The sequence below is a fragment of the Mixophyes fleayi genome, chromosome 5 (genome assembly GCF_038048845.1).
Source record: "Mixophyes fleayi isolate aMixFle1 chromosome 5, aMixFle1.hap1, whole genome shotgun sequence".
Lineage (NCBI taxonomy): Eukaryota > Metazoa > Chordata > Amphibia > Anura > Limnodynastidae > Mixophyes > Mixophyes fleayi.
This window is the reverse complement of record NC_134406.1, coordinates 248377473-248397471: the sequence shown is the minus strand read 5'-3', so window position 1 is coordinate 248397471 and position 19999 is coordinate 248377473. Positions and strand designations below refer to the sequence as shown.

At 40.0% G+C, this 19999-nt stretch overlaps 1 protein-coding gene across 2 annotated transcripts in view; it reads right to left on the bottom strand.

The window, feature by feature from the left end:
• CPQ (carboxypeptidase Q) overlaps positions 1-19999 on the bottom strand; it is a 331562-nt gene that overhangs the window by 163306 nt on the left and 148257 nt on the right. The window lies entirely within an intron of this gene.

The following is a 19999-nucleotide window of genomic DNA, read 5'->3' as shown; positions in this document are numbered from 1 at the left end:
TGCCCTTCTTTGTACAGTCTCTAATGTATTTAGAGCCTTCTGGAGATATGGCCTCCAGAACTGAACACAGTATTCTAGATGAGGCCGTACCAATGACCTATACAATGGTATTATTACTTCTTTCTTCTGGTACTGTTTCCTTTTCCTATGCAACCAAGCATCTGACTTTCATTTCTCATTGCTTTGTTACATTGCTTACCTCCCAGTAAGTCACCTGAAATAGTGACTCTTAGACCGTTCCACCTTAGCAGTTTCCATTATAGTACTATAATACTATATATAGCTTTTGGGTTTTTGAGACCCAAGTTGCCTTGCTCTTGACCATTCCTCTAGTTTATTAGATCAACAATCATTTGTTTCACTCCTCCTGGTGTGTCTACTCTGTTGCATATCTTTGTGTCATGTGCAAAAAGGCATACTTTCCTAACAAAACCATCTTCAATGTCACCAATAAAGAGTTTAAGTTCAAACCCCCAGTCAGATCATATATTTTCGATAGGGACTTCTAACTCAGATTTATTTTGTAGTATCTAGTATTCTGTTGTTGTTTTTTATAGAGGTACACTTGTATGCTGTCTAGTATTTATTTATTGTTACTCTGTCATTGTCTTGATATGCTACTCCCTAATCAGGGGTATGTTAGACACTCCTCGGCTGTTCAGCAATACATGGGATATTACAACTATTTATTTTGAATATTTCCTCTTGGTTTGATCTCATATTAGATTCTTTATGATTGTGTATTACTTGCTTTTTAGCTCCTATATTCATTATAGTTATGTTTTCTTTATTAATATTTACACAAAAAACGCTTTTAATAATTGATTTGAGAAAGATTTTTACCAACCTCATAATTAAACACACAGCTGCCCCAATTTTAATTAAAGGATCTGTGATTGGCAGTCTGTGGACCTAGTACTATATAGGATCTGAGGATTTCAATGGTTCAACATCTTTGAAAAAGCCTCTAAGGTGTCGGAACGCGTCAGTTTTACCATCAGGACACTTTGTATGTGAGCTGGACATTTTACTTTGCTTTACTTTGGAAGCTTTGTCTATTTATATATAATACATCATCATAGAGGATTTGTTGTAGATCACGGCAGTTGTCTAATGAATTAACAGTGCAAGATACAGTGAGGCTTCATTGCTACCAATGGAACAAAGAAGAAGCCACTTGCCCACAACTCCGTGACGGACTGTAACATCTGTCTGGAGAATGTACATCGGAGAGTGAGATGAAATGGCCACAGTTAATTTGGATTTAAAGCAATATATATTACAACACTGTGGATGATTTATCCACTGAACTCCCTCTGTGATTAAAACCCTCACTTATACCATCTTTCATTGGGGTTGCTATATTATATATTTCTCGTTTGATGCAATTCTGCTTTTAATGTGTATATTTTCAAAGTATTGATTATTAATACTTTTAATAAATATTTATTCATTTATCTAGTAGCCTTTTGATTTCTGCCATATTCATTGTAAGTTATATTGTAATTAAACTAGATTATCGCTTCTTATAATTGTTTCTCTACGTGAAAGTTACAATATACCGTACTGTTATTTTGGAAGAACCAGGAGTCTCAAACTTTATTAAAGTGTTTGCTTGTGTCATGTAAGATTCTGATTATATATTCCATGGAGAGAGTGTGCCAGATTCTGTTGACGACAGCATTCATGGATGGTTGTAAAGTATTTTTTCAGTCACTAGCAGTTTGAAGCTTGGCTGCGTTACATAAATGGCAAACTAATTTATTAGTGGACTTATCTACTGATCTAAATGGATGGCAGAGAAGTATAATCAAAGGATCTTTGGGGAGTTGTATATTGGTAACCTGATCAAATGTAATACATCATCCCAAAACTAGGATATTATTTGGCAGTCTAACCATATATGAAAAAAGTTACATTTTGCCCACAATTCCTCCAACATAGGTTGGATAGTTGAGTACATAAAGCTTGCAGCTTGGTGGGGACCATATACCATTGGAAATGCATTTTGCAGGTATTTTCTCTGACAGATGTGTTAATTGATGAGAGACGCCTAAATACCGTAATGCCAAAGGACGTCATTGCAAGTCAAAGTTAGCTTTCAACAGTTTACCATATTTTTCAAATTCCACAAATAAATTGAGAAGAGAGGTCTGAGATGAAGACAAGGTTAAGAGCACATTGTCTGTGAATAACGAGATTTTGTACTGATTATTCTGAACCTGGATCCCCTTTACTTCTGGATTCTCTATGCCTTATAGGCAAGGGGTTCACTACATAAGGTGTATGTAAAAGGGGAAAGGGGCAGCCTTGCCGGCACTAAGGTAATGTTATTTTTATTGACAAGAGAGTAGCAATAGTTCCGTAGGGTGGCCTCTAGAGAACCACCGATATTGTATGACATTTACAAGGTTCAGAGGGCACAGGCTGACAGAGTGGTCCATGGATCCACAGGACATACACAGCATGGGTGCCATCTACGAGTTCCTTCCTCTTCAGAAAGATGAATATGATATCCTTACATAGGCTCTTCTGAGAACTGAAGCAGTGGTATAATGAAGCTACAAGCCAAATGAGGAGACAGCTTCTACTAAGTACACCCCTATTCTTAAAAGCATTGTCTGAAGCAAATATCTTGTTGCACATCATGGAAAATGGGAAGGTTGAAGTTTGCTAATTCATCCTTGATTTTATCTGAGAGTCCCTGGCAGAAGGTGGCCACCAAGGCTTTGTTGTTCCAACTGAGCTCTGTAACCAATGTACTGAATTTGATAGCATACTGGCCCGCGATCACAATACCCTGACAAAATTTCTGAAGCAGAGAAAACATGAACAGGCAGAAATGTTATATAAAATAAGATGGTTGTTTTCCCATAATGGTGAGGCCCAGCTAGAGCTTCCACGGGAAGAAGAAACATTATATAAGCTACCTTAGCTTATGAGTTGAAGTTTCCAGGCTTTAGTTTGAATTTGATTGAATAATAGTTTAGGAAACTCCTGCAAACATGAGTTCACTACAGTAAAGCGGTGAAAGAGTATGTATATTAGAGGGTGTACTGATACAGGCTGACACAATTTCCACATGAAAGCTCATTATGGTTAGAAGAATCCAAGGTTTAAAGCTGGGTACACACTACACAGTTTTCATCCAATAATCGGCTAAATCAGCCGACATACGACCACTCGTTCAAAAGTCGGGTCAGTGTGTGCAGGGACACGATGGTCTAAAATCTGCCCAAATGGACAATTGTCGCCTCATTTGGTTGGCCGTACCGTTTAATATTTTCGTTCCAATCTCGTTTCCGCTGTGTAGTGTGTATAAACTTCCGACCGATCCACAACAGTGAGTACGAAATTACAGTCATTGCTCACGACAACATGGCTGTAAGAAAGTCACTAAAGGGACGTCCGCTCTTCCCTTTATCGTCCTAAACAAGGCTAGTGTGTATGCAGTCCATGGACCGAGCGATCGGAACATCGATCGCCTGTAAAATCGCTCGGCATAAAAATTTGGTTGAAATTTCTGTAGTGTGTACGAAGCTTAAGCATACACAACAATCTGCACAGGCAGAAATCCAGACATAAAACCGTAAAGGAATATTTTAATACGTGTGACAAAGAATAAAACAGAGAACACATACTACTAAGAATAATTAATATGCAAAATAGAACATTGGACAATACAGGACACATAAACTTTAGAACGCCAGGATATACAATGAGTTGAAGCAGGGGTCAGGAAAAGTTAGAGCTAGGCAGATGCAGACTATGAACATCAAACACTAAAGACAGTAGGAAGGTCCAATAAACAGGATCTAGTAAAGTAAGCAGAAAAAGTTTTCAGGATATTCAAGAAACTCAGAGACCAAGAAGTCAGCTTAGTGTGACAATTCAAGGCACTGATTATACAGAAGGGAGGGGATATGCACAAAGAAGTTGTGTGCAGGTAATCAGAGTCATTCGTTAGACAGTGACAGCACAGTAAACAACTTATAGCATGTGTGTAGCAGCCTCAGCAACAATAAACATTAAACCATGCAAATGTCACAGAGCGTCTACACAAATAACATCTCAATGAGACCTAAATGCCATTTGTTTCCTGGATTAGGACGTAGTTCTCTGCAAAACTAATCAGTGATGCCAAACAAAGGGTTTATTTTGTGTGTGGGTTTTTTATTAATTTAATATAAATATCATACTTACCAACTTTCTGTTGGCCAAATCCGGGAGCCTGCGGAGGAGGTGGGCGTAAGGGGCGGCGGGGCTCCAAAATGGCGTCATTTTGGACCCGCCCCCATGACGTGATGATGCAAAACGCGTCATTTGACCGGGAACCGCGGCGTTTGGGACTTAATTCTGCTGACTTCACTAGGAAGTGGGCAGAATTATCCAGATGCGGGAGATTGCCACACTCGCCCGGGAGCCCGGGAGACTCTTGCAAAATGCGTGAGTCTCCCGGACATTCCGGGAGAGTTGGCAAGTATGATAAATATGCATTCCTGCTGAACGAATATACTGTATGTTGTAGTCTGCTATGGAGACAGTGAAGTAAGCACAACATATAAAGAGAAATATGCTATTTTGTTTCTGTGACTGGCAAGCAGAGATTGTATGACTGCCTTACACATGACACTAAAGTACACACTCAATGTTTTCTTTGCACCGTCTGTTAGAACAAACAGTCACAACTCAGTAACCAATACATCCGGCTTTAAAAACAGAAAGAGGCTGGATTTTATGCAATGTACTCTACCTAAGACACTGACAGCCTTCTTGTTTTGATTCTCAAGCACACTTGAAGTACAGGAGTAAAATACAGCAGCCACTTAGAACTGGTCAGGAAGCTGGAGGATTGGGCACACAGCACTGTGGAGCTGTTTATCTCATTGAACTGTAAAATAATCTTATGAAATCACTGAGCACCGAAGGACATTCTGTCTACTCTTTGCTCTGACAAATATTTAGGTAAGGGTTTTTTGGGAAATATATCCTGGCAGCAAGCCACTGGAGCTTAGTTTATGACATTTCCCCTAACGAAACTTCATTGAATTCAGGGAAAAAACAAGCAGCCAAGGTCTACCTGAGAGTATGCTGCACTTTTACTTGGTTTACAGCTTTACAGTAATGTTACAGCTTCCAATATAATTTGCTCAACAAAAATACAGAACACAACAATGGTAGTGTTTCATTTTCAAACATAAAGCTGACTTATCACTATGATTAATACATTATTAGACTGGTGGTATTATTAGTGGTATGATAACTGCAATAAACACCTTATCAGATTGCAATGTGATTTATTAAATCAATGTTTGAGTGGCAAAAGACACTGTGATATGGGCGTACATCCATGACACTGAAATGTTGACTTAATAAGTGTCATTGCAATCCAGTAAGGTCCGCATCACATTCATTATTGTACTTTTCCCTGGCATTGATGAAGCTTCACTGCATGTGCATAAAGATTAACTGGAGCGTGTAGCTGTAATCACCCACATAAAGGGCAAACACATTCCGGTTAATACACAACAAGCACAAATAATCATAGGGAGTATCTGACGTTATGGACAGTTGGAAACTATAAAAAAATGGAGGACAACTGGGGGTTTTATTTTGTATGCTGCTCACAATTTTAAATATTACACAGGTTTAGAGGCACAGAGATATAGTACTAACTGTCCACAAAACATGTCACCCTGACTCTCTGTTCCCAGCATTCAGCCAGCTCCCTGTGTATTAAGTGCTTCAGTGCTTACAGCCCTCCTGTGTATGACCTGGCTTCCTGACTTCGTTTGTGGATTATCCTTTGGTACTGTGTATTCTGTTCATCCCGGCCTTGGCTTCTCTCCCTGACTCAGACTTCTCATGGCTCTTTAGTACCGTACAGTCCGATTGTGTACCAGACCATGGCTATCCTGACATTGGCTTGGATCCTCCCTCTGTACCACACTACCTGATTGTGCACCATCTTCGGACAACTGGCTACATTACCTACCGCAGTCTCTCCATCTCATCTCTCAGTCTCTCTCATTTTCATCTTTCACGTCAGGAGGCTAGCCTAGAGACCGCGACCTGCAAACCTCCGGCAGCAAAGCCCACACCACTTTGTGGTGGATTTTGGTGAAGACCAGGGGGTTCTTTAGATGCCGTACCCTAGGAAAAGCTTGTGCAAATCCTGACTGATAAGTGTGCTACTTCCGTGGGCATAACAGATGGTCACAACTAAATTCCAGATGTTACAAGCATTATCTCGGCAGCGGATTGTGACCTAATGTCAGCTAGGTCTCAAGAATGTTGCAGGATATTCGTCGCTACAGTCTGCACTAGTTGCCTAGAAACAGTAGCAGCATCTTTTCCTTCTAAGCAGCTGCTGTTTCATTGATCTAGCTAGTTGCTACATAGATAACAACCACCCCAATTTTTGTGGTATTCCCTGATTACTCATAGATTCATTAAATCACGCAAAATTACTGTTTTGCATGTTTTTTAAAATACCCATGTAATTTGAGCGCAGGCGTGGCCGTATTCAACTACTTGCAAATAATAAGAAATGTCTCTTGTTGAATATTGGTCTTGGTACACTCTGCATATATGGCACTTGCCGTATTGAGACAGACACAATACACTGCAGGATATGTACAATACATAGGAGAAATATATAGTCCCAGGAGTTCGCACAGAAAAAAAAGAAAGTAATCAATGATTGTCACCTAATAATAATAATAATAATATATAGTTATTAATGAAAAAACATTAAAAAGGTTTTTTTTAATGTCTTTTGTACATAAAATGCATTTTTACAGTTGCTCTTGATGGCAAACACAGGCATGCATATGAAACCATCACTATCAGTCGGCACATACAACTGACCTGTTAGTGATACAACTGAAAAGCACGTACCTTAGAGATACTTAAAGCTTGAATCGGATGCTTGAATGAGACACTGCTGCATGCGCTCAACCTTGGCACGCCCTTACTGTCATTGACTATGTGCATACGCACTATCCACACACCCCATTCCGCCCCTGAAATTGTAGGCTGTTGTGGAAGTGTCCTTTGTGTTCTAAGATGACTTGGATGTTCTTGTATTCACTAGTGTATAGTCCATTTCTGGGCTTGAGTAGCACAATTTAGCACAAAACACGGCATGTATCAGCATTTATGTTCCTTAATGAATCAGGCACTGGATGTTCAAAAAAGTCAGGCCTAGTTCATCAAGTAAAAAGATGTCTTTAGGATCTTCAGCTCCTCCATGCCATGCTTTTCTCGGACAGATTGAGTTTGGTAGATGAGGTGAGATCATATTTCTTCAATATGCCTCATGAAGCTATAGACTGGTTGGATTGCAGGGTCTTGGCTAGGGCACAAGTTGGACGGTAAAAGTCATATATATGCTTGACTGGAAGGGCTTACTTTGCCACCTGGTCTGTGGGGGAGGGGGTGAGGATACACAGTTTTTTTATCTGGGTTTCTTTCTCTCCTTCAGTAGCAGACTGTTATTGACCACTCAGACTGATGTCACCTTGCCAGACACTCACCAAATGCGAATGCCAACTGCGCAATAGTTGTAGAAGAATCTCGATGCCACCACTAGGCTCCTTCACACCCCCTAGAAGTGCTTACTTCTGAGTAGCTTTTATAGCTGCTAAAGTGCCTCTTTGATGTGGGTTGCCTGGCACCACCTGACTGAAAAGCAAAGGTATCTCTATTTGCTAAGATTGATGGGTATTAATTTTTTTTTAAATCAAATGTAATGTACCGTCTATTTCTAAATATGCATAGAATGCAGTATAAATACAAAATGATGAGAGGGCAGGATCAATTTAATGAATCAGTGCACTGAACGCAATGGAATAAAAAAAATATAAAAATATATATGTATATAGTGTGCTATCATCACCATTAAAGATTCTCTGATGCAATCGCTGTGGTTCCAAAGCACAAAGGTTTTATTTGCAAAATATATTACAAGGCAAAGTTTGGTATGCATACACATGCACTTGTTAGCACTAACACAAGCTTCTATCAGAATGCTCAGGTTACCAAAGCCAGAGGTGAGCAATTTAGCCACAGTACAGTTGTAAAAAGCAGTGACATCACTAAGTTACACAGTCACAGTATTAAGGTCTTCACTCATAGGTCGAAGGGTCTTGACCTCCCAAGAACTTGACATGGCACTGGTGGATTCCTCTGGTCATTGTTCCTTGAGATTGCCAGGTGTCCTTTCCTCAGGGTCCGACCACTAGACCTGTATAAACTGGTTTTAATGATCCCTGTGTACTGGCTATTTTGTGTATGAAAAAGTGATATTATTTATAACTAGTGTTTGAAAGGTACGAGCGCTGCATAAATCACACCGGAAACGTTCTCATGCAATTGCAAACAAAATGAGCACTAATTCATTAAATTGATTCTGGCCGATAATTTTCTTGTATGAATTTGTACTACTTTGTACTTATTCATATTTAGAAATAGTACATTACATTCAGTTTGCATTTATTTAATACCCATCACTCTTTACCCCTAGGGATACCTTTGCTTTCATATTACCTCTGGAGGGTTGGAACTTCCCTCCCTTACCTTTAGTATCCTGCATGACAGCATCCCGCAGGTACGCCCAACAGGGAGCTGAGATCCCCATCTATACTACAATAATGGTACCTTCTGACCTCTTACTATAGATCAGGACTGCTGGGTAGCGGGCAGATGAGGACACAGAGATGCTGGGTTCAGCACAGGAGAGCCAGGGAACGGATTAACGTGTAAGCTCTTATCTGTTGGTCACAGGATACAGCAGGTAATAGGCGTCAGGCAGAATCTTCAAGCAGTGATGTCTATTGCTCAAGGGCCCTGACAAGGACCTTTACACACTTGTTAAAGGTGCTAGTAATCATTGAGTACAGATGATATACTACATTACATGGTCAAACAGGGCTCTTTACATACTGTTTCAGACAAACATGTTGTTAGAGGGTAAAAAAGCCCCCTGATCCTAGCTGGCACCACCAAGTCTGATATATTATGTTCAATATTTAGCATCAAGGTGTAATATGTTCTCTAAACTTGGATTTAATGCAATTTAAACTTAACAAAACTCACACCAATCTGTGATTTACTAAATTATTTGCTGTTATTTTATTTAAGTAGTTCACCTATCTTTTTAACAGGTCAGGATACACAAAATAATGAAAAGGTAACTACCCCCTACTGTGTATTCAGGCTAAAAAATGTGTTGGTCACTCACATGAAAGTACTTATTTAGCATGGGATTTCCTTTCTTCCAAAAACAAATTTCCTCCAACATATGGCCTACTGCATCAGAAATCAAGACATTTCCAATACAAAAATCAGTACATTTGCAATTACATACATCAGCACACTGAGTCACTAACTAAAATAAATTTATACAATAAGTTATGTATAAGTGATCCAGCCACAATGTGTTTATGTTCAACGGTACAAGCAAGGTAAACGTAATACATGTTCATTCCTAAAATGGACCATCTAAACATATAAGGCTATAAAAGTATATAATATTAAAATCTGGACTACTGATGTCTAATGAAATAACAATATTAAAATGTCAACAGATTAATAGATACTATATCAACAGTTTACAGAAGTCCAATGGTTTATACACATCTAAGGCTCATAGTATATGCATTTAAGAAAACAAATGTAAACCACATTTCTCATCACTGACATTCACGTTTTTGAAGAACATGCTATTCGGATATTTAATCCTTTCTTAGTGCGTATTGCAGTGATTCACCACCCCCCTGGAACATACCAAAAATTTCTTGAACATTTCTGTGCATGGCTCCCACAATTCTTACCTTCAGACATCATGGGTGATCTCAATATTCCCATTAATAATCCACTTTCCAAGTCTCCTTCCAAAATATGTCTCTCTAATGTCCTCCCTTGGCCTCTCTCAGTAGATTGAATCCTCTACTCATCGGGTTGGCCACTCCCTTGATCTGGTTTTCTCTAGATTATGCTCAGTTTCTAATTTCCTTAATACTCAATTTTCCCCTCTCGGATCATCACCTTATCAGCTACAAGCTCTCCCCCAGTACTTTTATATCGCTGCTGTTAAACTCTACCAAGCCTCCTCATTCCAGCAGAAATCTTAACTCTATTAATCTTCAACAGTTTCCACCTCTCCAACACCTTCTCTCCCCAATTTCTACATTCTCCTCCCCTGATATGGCAGTACCTCCTTCATTTACATCAAACCCTAACAACAGTTCATGATCTAATGACTCTTCATACTCTGCGCTGACTTCACTGTCAGCGTGAAACACTAAAGTAACAGAAAATCTTCAAAAACTTTCTCGTACAACAGAATGTCACCAGCATAAATCTTGCACCTCTGGTGATTTCCTCATATATACTGCTACCGACCACTGCTATTGAAATGCTCTGGACACTGCTAAACAAACATCCAATCTCTCATCTCTGCTCGGGCTGCTATTATAGTACATTTAAATCTTTTCTCAACCCTCCCACCCCAAACCCTCTGACTACTACCAGCCCAAGATCTTGTTTCCTACTTCAAGGACAAGATTGATAAGATATGTCTTGAAATGGCATCATCTTCCTTGACAAACAATTAGCTCAACTAAATTGGGGCAGAGTTGTGGGTCTGTTTGGGGTGAGGATTCATGTTAGGCACATGGGTGAAGCCAGTATTATGTAGAGTGCTATGTTGGAATGAGTGGGAAGACTGGAAAGTATGGTACAGAGAGAAAAGAAGGAAATAATATACAGAATTTGTGACTGGGAGTGGTAGGCACCAGGAACAATTCCATCTGCCCTAGATTCAGTGTTCACTTTCTAAAGATGTATGTAAGTCAGAGCTGTATGTGGGGTTTGTGATTGGGCATAGTGGTCTGTATTAGTGACATTGGTCTGTATGTGCCTGGGGTGATTTTGAGCTCAACAAATGCTGCCCAAGAAGTAGATATATCAAACCTTCTTAAAAGGAAAAGTGGAGGTGATGTCCATAATGATCAATCAGACTCTAGTTATCATTTTATAGAACAGAGGTCGGTAACCCCCGGCATATGGACCACTTCTATCTGGCATGCCAGAGCTCTCCAGTTGCCTCACTAAAGCAGCTGGAGATAGCTAAAGTATTTTGGTCATTCAACTGCACTAGTGAAGTAGTCCCAGCTCCCAGACGTGTGTACCATTCCAAATGTAAGTAGCAATTAGCAGCAATTTTGAAGTTGAACTGGGGGCACAACTATGTGAAATAATATGGACAGGGGGCACAACAATGTGGAAAATAATATCAATTGGCGGCACAACTATGTGGCATAATATGAACTGTGGACTCTCCTACATGGCATGATATGAATTGTGGGCACAACTATGAGGCATAATATGACTTTGGGGCACACCTCTGTGGCATAATATGAATTGAGGGTACTACTATGTGGCATAATATGAATTGAGGGTACTACTATGTGGCATATTATGAAATGGGGTCAAAAGTATGTGGAATAATATGAATGGGGGGCACTACTGTGTGGCATAACATGAACATTTATTCGTTGGTCCCATTACTATTAATATTAGTATATGCACAACTGGCACACCTGGGCTTGACTAGATTTTAGATGTCCCACTAATAGAAAAAGGTTGCCAATCCCAGTTCTAGAATGTACTAGTGAAATGATAGCTACAATGTGATTGGGCAACACCTTCACTTTTCGTTTGATAAGGTCTGATAAATCTAACCCCATATGTCCTTCTGTTTGTGGAAAACAGGCTTCGGCAACCCTTTGTATAACTACAAGTGCCATCAGACCCTGCCAACCAAAGCACAATTCTACAAAAACTGCAGAGCCACAAGTAACTTATGTTTGGCATAGAGGAAAATACAAGTACGTATATTTTTACAGAAAACGGATACTGGATCTTTGTTTTCCCCTCATATTTCCACTGTTCATTTTCTAAATTATGTGCAACAATGACACTCCCTAGTACAGCTGGGGCACCTTAGATTAGTTCCATATGATGTCAGAAGGAGGAAATTACTAAGTCTTCACTATTAGATATTACCGTTAAGATTGCGATCTGACAGCAGATGAGCGGATGTGACAAAACCATGCGTGCGTAGACAGAAAAAGAAAAACACCTGGATATATTCAAAGCATTCCAGCAAGCCTAGGGTCATGTAGAAAAAAAGGGCTGGTCTTGGTCGCAGAATGGCTGCATGAGAAAACTTAGGTCATTGTTGGAGAGTTTCACAGAAGTTTCATCCCAATCTGCACATTTCCCAAGCAACTGTGTATAAAGTTATGTGAGAGCATGGGAAGGACAAGAGTAAGACCGCTTGAACTCTACATATAAATGTCACATTCTCTGGCCACCATGCAGAGCTTTTAATAGTGATATTTCAGTAGCACCGTCTTCCACTGAATCAAATCTATCAGCATGTAAGCAAATGATCTCTTTTATGTAATTTAGAAGATTTATTTACCTATTTTTTTCAGTAACCTATACTTACCAACTTTCTATTTCTCCCCTCCGGACAGAATGGTGGCAATGGAGTCATTTCGTCATAGAGGGTGCAACAAATTACATATTTAAGTTTAGTTTCACATTCTTTGTACTTTAGTTTAAGCAGAACCAACAAACCATGCAAGCACATATGATCTTCAGTCATTTTAAATATGTTTCACCTAATATACTTTAAAACTTTATAAAGCTAAAGGCAAGACAAAATTTGACCTTTCCCCCGCTTGACACATTGCTGGGGCACCAAAAGAATAGCGATCGGCATAAATAAATTGGTCCCAGCTTTAGAGCCTTGTCTATAAAAGCACATGTGGCTGGCAGCATTTTTATACCAGTCAAAATCCCAAAAGAATCCCTGGCGCTGGATAGACCAAAATATATGGATCAAAATAGCTTAAACAATAGCACAGATGATAATTAGAAGGCAATGGTGAAAGCTCCTGCAGCTGCGAAGGACCTGTACGTCCTAAATGAAGAGAGCAATAGCAGAAAAATTCACAGCGCTGGAGACTACACCATAACCGTCACAGTATAATGAATAGTTTGTGGAATTATGCAAAAGTATACATATTTATTAAATACAAACACTGGAACAATAAAAAAATATATAAAAATAAACAACACATTGTAATAGTTACTGATCAGTGCACTGACCTATAAAATCAAATATTGACATATGAGTAACCTATTAAATAGATTGGATAAATAGCAACCAAGAATCTCCTTATTGGTTCTTCAATCTCTCCTGAGTTAGCAGAGTGAGCATATCAGCTGGGGAACAGAGAGAGACAATTATGTAAAGGAGACACGCTACGGGTAACCCAATCGCCAGATTTCCATCTCACGGTACCCGTTCCTATATCATATGTGAAAGATACTTTCTTCTATCCACCAGTCATTTGCTTTGGATGCTTACCTATATGCATTTGAGAATCATTTGCAATTAGACTGGATGTTGTGATGTGTTTCTGATCTACTCATAGTCCCCATGCTGATCGTCTATTATAACTTATTATACAGCCACATCAATATTGCCATTTATGATTGACTTCGGTCGAGAGAAAGCTGTTTTTAAGGAGTATTGGTAAAGGGGTGAATACACTGATTGATTGTTTGCACTTAGTGCGCTGTGAAGATATTAATGAGAACACAATTCACAAAGGAGATTGAAGAACCAATAAGGAGATTCTTGGTTACAATTTATCCAATCTATTTAATAGGTTACTCATATGTCAATAATTGATTTTATAGGTCAGTGCACTGATCAGTAATTATTGGAATGTGTTGTTTATTTTTATTTTTTTTTTTATTGTTCCAGTGTTTATATTTAATAAATATGTATATTTTTGCATAATTCCACAAACTCTTCATTATACTGTGACGGTTATGGTGTAGTCTCCAGCGCTGTGAATTTTTCTGCTATTTTTATACTAGTGTCTGCACTGTCAGTCTGAGCAACTACCTAAGTGATCTGAATAAATACCCAAAGAGAACACAAATCACACACATAAACTCTGCCTTCAAATCACAAAAATAAATCCTTAACCCGCACGCAGAATATAGAAGAAGCATATTTTGAATTAATATATTATTAATCAAGCAACAGCAAATTATTCAAACACATTTTTGATAACACCTGGGACCAATATTTTAAATATTTTATCAGTTAAAACGAGATGTATTTCTTTTTTTATACAAACTGCTGCTCCAAAGATTTTTAAGTTTATGATTCAGAGTTTAAAACAAAATGAATAAGTTATAAATACTGAGAGCAGTAGAATAAGGTATTTCCCAATGTCACAGTCTCAATAGATCTGTTGGACCCTTGTGGTCTGCTTGACTTGATGCTACCCATGGGGAGGCACGGAGTCTAACAAGGCAGAAGGTATTCGCCAAGGACTCCCGCAAGGAGGTATGGACTTCACAGTCTCTGCCAGGTAGGTCACGGTTCTCCCAGCAATTAACAAGCGAGGCCAAATGAAGAGCACAGAAAGTGACAAGAAGAATGTTGTAATATCCAATGCTGAGAGACCCGTTAAATGGAGACCTGGATAAAGCTGAGAGAGTCCATGGAAACAAAACCAATGGTAGTAGCGAGGCAGGAGGGTGGCTTGGAGCTGGATCACGGAAGGTGCAATAGACTGCAAGCATCGGTGTACATGGTAGTCCAGGTGAGCGGAGAAGCTCTGGGGCCTGATCACAGGAGGTGTGGAGGCCTGCAGGCACTGAGGTGCATAAAGGTCCAGGTAAGCAGGGAAACTTTTGAGTCTGGATCACAGGAGGTGCAATGATCTGCAGGCAGTGAAGTGCACGGGAATCCAGGTAAACTGGATAGCTCATTGGTCTGGATTACAGGAGGTGCAATAGTCTGCAAGTGGAGAAGTGCATGGAAGTCCAGGTAAGCTCTTGGCTCTGGATCAGAGAAGGAAGAAGGTGCAATGGTCTACAGGCAGCAAAGTAGGCAGTGAAGCCACGTCTGCACAGGCACAAAGATCTGACACGATAACCAGGGACCAGGTAACAAATAGTCAGAAAAGCTGTAATTATTAACCAATGAGTATAGGAAAGAGTTAATAAAAAGGACAGGTCTGCGGATTCACAGACCCGAAAACAAGATGGCAGCCACCTGGGAAAGCGAGTGATAAGCGCACCGGACCCTGGGGTGTGACACACAATATAGTTATGAACAATATATGCTGCCCAACACACACATTTCACCGTAAAAAAATTATTGTAGGGGTGTGGCCTTGATGCCTCACACTCAGGGTCTCAAGTTCCTTGAAGTTCCATTGGGCTTTTTGAAGGGGTAATTATTTGATTATTCAGGGAGCTCCCCCGCATCCCGGGACTGAACTTCATTGATCTTCATTGCCGTGGACACTAATTCACTGCAGGTTTGAAATGTGCACCTCCTGGCCCCTGGTTTATTGATCCCCCCCCATTAACTTATCTGTATCTGCCAGAGCTAAACTGTACATCTTTCTCTGCTTCCTGCCGCGGGTGCTGCTGGACTCGTTCGCACATACTGGTGGGACACTTCAACGCTCAGCTGCATAGAGCGTCCTTGCTACACCATCCATCACGTTGCTGTCTGCAGTCCGTCTCTCTGACAAAATTGGGTGAGTTCTGCATCGCTGTAACCCTGCACATCTTCCTTGACGTATCCTCTATTGTTGCTCAGCGCCTCACCTACTCAATATTGTTCATACTGCAGCTGACTCTTTCATACATTTTCAGGGGGTGTAACGTGGAGTCTACCCTGGCCCCCCCTGCCACTTCCTTCATAGAAGGACACACTTTATCCACTAATCCTTGCACTGTTTCTCCACCATTCTGCCATCTTATTCAGGTACTTGTCCTTTGGGATGCACTACATTCTATGCTGATTACCTGTGCCTATTGAAAGAGTGTGGGTGAAAATAGACTGGAGACTTGATACCCAGTGGTCTATTTTAGTCATCAGTGGACCATAGTTATTCTCTATCACGCACCAAACCTCAGAGGCTTTGAAGAGCTGCTTCCAGCTGACCATACCTGGTTACTTATTTGTGACTAAGCAGCCAACCCATACTATAATGTTGTCATCACTTCTTACTACTTGATTATCACCTACAGTCTTGTCTTTCACCTCCATGATCGCTTCTTCTGACTAACTAACAGTTCTTCGTATGCATAACGGGGCCGAAAAAAACAAGGGTTTTAAATCTATCCCCACTGTGAACTACTTTAAATACTTACTGGTAGGCATGGAGAAAAAGGTCCACTCTCTGTCAGAACCCTGCTGCCATCAGTAGGTTCCTTCATTGGCGCCTCAAACCGCTTCCTTCTTGGTAAGTCTCGCTGCTAGTGTACCCCCTTGCTGTGCCCCTGGACTGGTACACCTGACCTCTTGCTTGCAGATTAGGGTTGATGCAGATGGTTCCTACTGACCTATCACAATGACCGGAGCTGCAGGGTAGCAGGCAGAGCGTTGGTACTAGATGCTGGGTCCCAAATTTAGAACAGCTGGATAATGGATTAGAGTGGTCTAATCTATAGGTCACAGAAATTACAGCAGATAAGTATGCATCAAATCAGGATTTGATGCAGGTGTACCAGTCCAGGGGCACAGCAATGGGGTACACTAGCAGCGAGACTTACCAAGAAGGAAGCAGTGTTGTTTTATTAGCTCAATTAGTCCTTACAAGGAGAGTTACACAAAAGTTTGAGATACTAGCGATCTCCAGAAGCTCAGATGGTATAGTACATAATATGATCAAACAGAGCTCTTTTTATACAGGTTTACACATATGTTGGCAGTGAGTAACCCAGCCCCCTGATCCTGGATGGCACCACAAAATTTTAAAATATTACATCCAATGTTTGCCATCAGGATGTAATATCCTCTAGACTTGAGATAACGCAATTTTAAACTTTAACAATATTTAAATCAATATGTAATTTCCCAAATCATTTGCTCAGAGGTTTCCTATCTGTTTAAGAGACAGGATAAAAAAGCTACACAGAATAGAAAAGTAACGATCCCCTGCTGTGCATTCAAACTAAAAAGATATGTTGGTCAAACAAAGATGAAAAGTCTTAGCATGGTATTAGCATTTCCTGCCTTCAGAAGATACAAAAACAAATTCTCAACTACATGGCATACAGCCTCAAAAATCATTACATTTCCAATACTAAAAAATCAGTACATTTACAATGATACATTGGCCAACTGCACTATTAGATAAAATAAATTTATACAATAAGTTATCTATAAGTAATCCTACCACACCCACAATGACCTCATAGAAGCTCATGATGCCATGCAGCAGAAATTGTAATCCTTCAAAAACAAAATAATGGACATGGACGCAATAATGTCAAGATCAGAGACATCATCATCATCATTTATTTATATAGCGCCACTAATTCCACAGCGCTGTACAGAGAACTCATACACATCAGTCCCTGCCCATTTGGAGCTTACAATCTAAATTCCCTAATATACATACAGACAAGGGCCAATTTAATATCAGCCAATTAACCTACTAGTTTATTTTTGGAGTGTGGGAAGAAACCAGAGCACCCGGAGGAAACCCACGCAAACATGGGGAGAACATACAAACTCCAGACAGATAAGGCCATGGTTGGGAATTGAACTTATGACCCCAGTGCTGTGAGACAGAAGTGCTAACCACTAAGCCACCGTGCTGCCATATCCCATAATCGGTTGCCAATATGGACCTTTTTGCCAATGTCATTACACTTTCCCGCAAGTTGATCCCTTTGGCTGAAGTTCGAGGTCTACTTAATGATTGTATTCATAGATTGCCCAAGCCAAGATGGTCCACAGGTTCTTCCACTAGAGACACGCTCCTCAGAATAGATTTTTCCATATAAAAGAGAAGCTTATGAGAGTGGCCAGAGCAAATGAAAATGCAGAGGTCCTCTGCAGTGCAGCTGTCACAGCTGCACTGCATGGTAATTTTATTCTATACTGCTGAGGGTTCCCTGTGAAGCTCATTATCTAATGGAATGACTCCACTCATGTCATTACCACTACAGAAGGGAGAGCTCAGCTTTAGAAAGGCTGGGACATTATCTGTGACCCCACTACCTTCAAGCCACACTCACTTGAGAATCCGCACTGAGTGGACAATGGTGGGATAAGACTGGTCCAAATACAGGGGTGCTTGCAGATGTTTTCTCTTTTCTTTAGTTCATGCTTACTTTCATCTGAAATGAAATCTCTTTGGACAGCCAGCTCTCCTCCCTTGCCAATATATTCATGGCTGAGGGTCTTTGCACATTTGCACAACTGCAGAAGGCATTCCACATCCCCTCAGCAGAGCTCTATAAACACCTGTGAGTAAGTATGTGTTTTGGCACCAGTGTTCACTAAATGAACTACGAGTTTTACATCTGAGAGGAAAAGAGGGAACAGTGTGTATAATACATTCACTTCTGCACCCATATTGGATTGGAGTTTAAGCAAACAAATGAGTGTCCTTTATTAAATCTTCAGGAGATAGTAAATGCTTTATAGAAAAGGAAACACAAAATGCTGTTGTGGAATCCTTTATGTTGAGTTGAGAGATTCAGAGAAATATACAGTTATTTTATGCTTCTGCAACATAAATGCCAGCTAGCTCTGTGGACTAGAAGTGAAAATCTATATTTGTGCTATTTTCTGCAACCATATAATTGAACTTATAAGTTTATTATACAAATGCCTTTGTATGATATGTGCTAGTTTATTTGAAGCAAGTTTGAGTGTGTTTTACATTGTATTGCTATAAAGACTCATCATGAGTATAGAAAGTTTGCAGAATTGCAATTAGAGAGGATAAGTGTGTTAAAGATACCTCATACTGTTTATTGTTTGACATATCCTTTCCTACAAGATAGAGTATATCTTTGCACATAATTGCTTTATATTTACTATGTTTGCTGTGTTCAAAGCTAACTCAAAAATACTGTTTGACATTGAGTGACATAATTTTGATAACAAAACCAACAAAACTTTAGGAGTTCACTTTCCAGTAGTAAATGTGCCAATGTGGCTTCTAAAGACCAGTCTGGGATATTGCTACTTTATTTGTTTGTTTCTGTGGTCTTAAGAAGAAGGCACAGAGGGCTCCGTAGTCTCCCTCTAGTGTTGTTTATTCCAACAAAATTACTCAACAAAAAAATTACTGAACCCTGACTAAGGTGGAGGCACTGCACAAGAAGAAATCAAGGTAAAAGTTAATATACAGAAAAGACACACACACCTGTACAGACACCTAAGTCAGAAAAGGGGTGTTACAAATCGGTAATATTAAAAATAATTGACATCGTCCATCGCCTAGAGTTCTTAGTAATGGGTTCCTGTCAGCCCCTTTTGAGATTACTAATGGCACCAGGCAGGGATGCCCACTCTCTCCGCTCTATTTAGCATTAGCAATGGAACACCTACTGGAATGGATCAGAACAACGCCTGCTATCACTAGCACCCGCAATGGGCATATGCATTACAAGATCTGCTTATTTGTGGATGATGTCCTGCTCTTCCTGACCGAGCCTGGAACTTTCTTGCCCACCTTGCAGGAAGTCTTCCGAGCATACTCTGAGGTTTCGTATTATAAAATAAATCCCACTAATTCGTAAGCCATGGGGGTGGGACTCCAACAAGATGTGCTTCTCTCCCTCCAGTCTGATTATAATTTCTGATGGTGCACCTCATCTCTTAAATACCTGGGAACCCATATTCCATCCCATACTAAGGACCTCATAGAATGTAACTATACTCCGCTCTTACATCATTTCACGACTTTTACTAACTCCTGGGTGGAATTTGAGGTCTTATGGCTCAGTAGGATAGCTACGCTCAAAATTATGCTTTTGCCAAATATGTTCTACGTGTTCAGATCCATACCAGCTTCAATTCCCCACCAAATTCTCAATAAGTTTTATGCAACTGCCTTGCGCTTTCTTTGGAAAGGCAGGC